The sequence below is a fragment of the Oncorhynchus mykiss genome, chromosome 21 (genome assembly GCF_057628025.1).
Source record: "Oncorhynchus mykiss isolate SJ-2025 chromosome 21, ASM5762802v1, whole genome shotgun sequence".
NCBI classification, from domain to species: Eukaryota; Metazoa; Chordata; class Actinopteri; order Salmoniformes; family Salmonidae; genus Oncorhynchus; species Oncorhynchus mykiss.
This window is the reverse complement of record NC_143042.1, coordinates 7,219,370-7,222,500: the sequence shown is the minus strand read 5'-3', so window position 1 is coordinate 7,222,500 and position 3,131 is coordinate 7,219,370.

Below are 3,131 nucleotides of genomic sequence, written 5' to 3'. Positions count from 1 at the left end.
ATAGGCTGCTGTGACGATGTACAGTAGTTGAAGCATTTTTTATTTGATGTGACAGGTTTAATAGAGGTTAATCAGGGACAACAAATCAGAAGGCTCGTGAATGTTTTCCACGGCTATTTCAGGCACTTGTCAGAGCCTGTTATTGTGATATATGCAGAAGTGAGATGTGATATTTAAACAATAAGGCACAGTGGGGTGTGATATATGGCCAATATACCACGGCTAAGTGCTGTTCTTTTGCATGACGCAACGTGGAGTGCCTGGACACAGCCCTTAGCCATGGTATATTGGCCATATACTACAAATCCCCGAGGTGATATTATAAACTGGTTACCAACATAATTAGAGCAGTAAAAACAAATGTTTTGCCATACCTGTGGTATACGGTCTGATATATCATAGCTGTCAGCCAATCAGCATTCAGGGCTCGAACCACCCAGTTTATAATATGCAGCAAAACAATGACATTCATAGTTCCAGTAGGATAGTAAAGTTGTCCTCAACTTTAATGATTGGTATATCTGAAGTATTGCTAGGCCCAATGTTCTGGAGCCGGTATTCTATGTGGCTCGAGCTTCTTGTGATCTTGTCTCCCCCCCGGCCTCCCTCTCCAGATAATAAAACATGTAGTTATGACAACGGGGACAGGCATGTCCCTCCTGTCACCAGTAATATGCCACATAACTGTTCAACTTCTCCTCCAGACATTCCACATGCTTCCCCTGGCCTATACTGTACATGAGTTGTGTGCAAAATGGCAGCCTATTTATAGTGCACTACTTTTGACCAGGGCGTTGGTCAAAAGTAGTGCACTAGGCTACATCCACGCAATAAGGACCGAGAGGGTGTGGTGTATGGCCAATACCTCGCCTAAGGGCTGTTGTTAGGCGTAATGGGAAGCCATGGTATGTCAAGAACAGCGTAGCGATACTCCAGATACAACAGTAAATAAGTATTTTTATGTCGTCCCGGCTGGAATGCTGTTTTATCCAATCAGACTACCCGTTTTATGAAGAGGGAATGGGGTACCATATTAGATGTGCTCATGGTCTGTCTTTTTGGAGTTCAAAAGCCAGTAAACACACTCTTATAGTATTTATAAGGAATTTATTATACATTTTATGAGACCATATTTATTATTAGATAGTCAATTGTTGGCATGTCACAAAGTTTCAAGGGATTGGAGGAAATATAGCAGTCAGACACATGAAAACATATCAGTCGCCACAATGCCACTCTGAATCAATCCCCACAATGTGTATAACGTAGCTGTATACTGTAGTGTTTATAGGCCTGTACTGTTGTGTTTGCCCAGGGCTCAGAGCATATACTGGATGGGAACTACAGGGTTCTCATTGGTCACTGAGCTGATACCCCCCTCTCGGATGGAAAAGGGGTAGGAGGGACAGGAACAGGGGTACAGGAGGGACAACAATGTCCGAGGGGGGTGGAGGCAAATGTTCTGTCATCACTCCCTCAGTGATCCCCAGCAGGTGGGCTGGCTATTTCTGCAGCAACCTGACACACACACACACACACACACACACACACACACACAGCTATCTGAGACATTCTCAACATGCACTTCTGCTGTCGTTATGATTTCTGATAGGTACTGACGACTCAATATGTTGCCCCGTACATGCCTCCATAATGTGCTTACGCTTGTAAATCTGATCACCGCAGCCATAACCTGTTCTGTTCATGAGTCCTAGGCTTATTGTCACCTGTGTTTTTGTCATTTGCCTGTTATAAGATGATGCTCTCCTAAGGGGTATATTACGAAGCAGAATCAATGAGCTACCTTACCAGTTGCCTTAGCATTCTGAAATACATTTGGACATGTTTGAAATGGACATGGTCTAATTAATTCAACAACCAATTAGCTTGAATTCAAAAATCATTAGTTATTTCAGGTTGTTTATCAAAGTTAGCTGGCTAACTCATTGATCCTGCTTTGTAGTACACCCCCCTGGTTCATGTCCAGCCCCGCCCAGAATAAACTTTCTACAGATACTCTGAAACAGTTTGTCAAAAAAAATTGCTCCAATGCTTTGGTGGCAGGTAGCCTAGAGGTTAGAGCGTTGGGTCAGTAACTGAACGGTTTCAATATGTGAGCTGAGCAAGGCGCTTAACTCTAATTTGCTCCAAGGGTGCTGTACTACTGAACCTGTAAAACAACACATTTCACTGCACCTATCTGGTGTATGTGACAATATGTTTTTATTTTTAACATATCGAGATTCCAGAAGGGCACCAAACCTTTCTCTGGCATGGGAATCATCTAAGAACACAACAACCTTTATATAGGATGTGATGTGACCTGTTAAAGCCAAAGTCTGCCTTTTGACAGTGAGCAAACAACTGGCAACAACTGCTCTGTCTTTAGTGAACAGCTGACGTAGGTTGAGCCCAACATCATGCCAGGTTATTCTCTGTCCAGGAGGGTGGCTAACCTTGATACTACCCACTAGGGTTCGCTAGTGGGGGGGGGGGGGGGGGGGGCAGAGATGGCACATACCCCTGTATGCCTCAGTACCCCCCCTCACTAAATATATCTCTCTGTCCATATCGCAGCGAGCAGGCTAACCAGGCTAACCAGGCTGTCAAATCCCATAGTTCAGTTCAGTCAAATTCCCTCACGGAACTGGTGGTCTTCTACACAGATCTGGCTCTGTCAAGATGCTTAACATTGAAAATCCAGGCTACAATAATGGGCTGATGATGGAATGCATAATTAAATAGACAGTAGTTTCTCTATGTGATGAAATTCATGCTCCATACTCGGCCTATGGTTGCTTCCCAATAAGCACTCCTTTCTCCCAAAGTGTGCACTTCTTGAATACCCTTCATGGATTTGACAGGAAATTACTTTTATAAGAAACTCCCTCAAGGCCATTCCTACACCAATGCTCTTATATTTGTGAGGAGTAGTAACCTAATAACATAGCTGGCATAGAAAGATGCCTTTCACTGAAAATGGAAGTTAGGTTGAAAATACTGTAAAAAAAAACAAAAGCATCCACTTTCTGCGGAGGGTGGGGGAGTAGTGAATGAGTGCACACTTCAGGAGAAAGGAGAGATTATTGGGATGCAATCTATGAGGGCTAGAAGTTTTTCCTACCATGTGA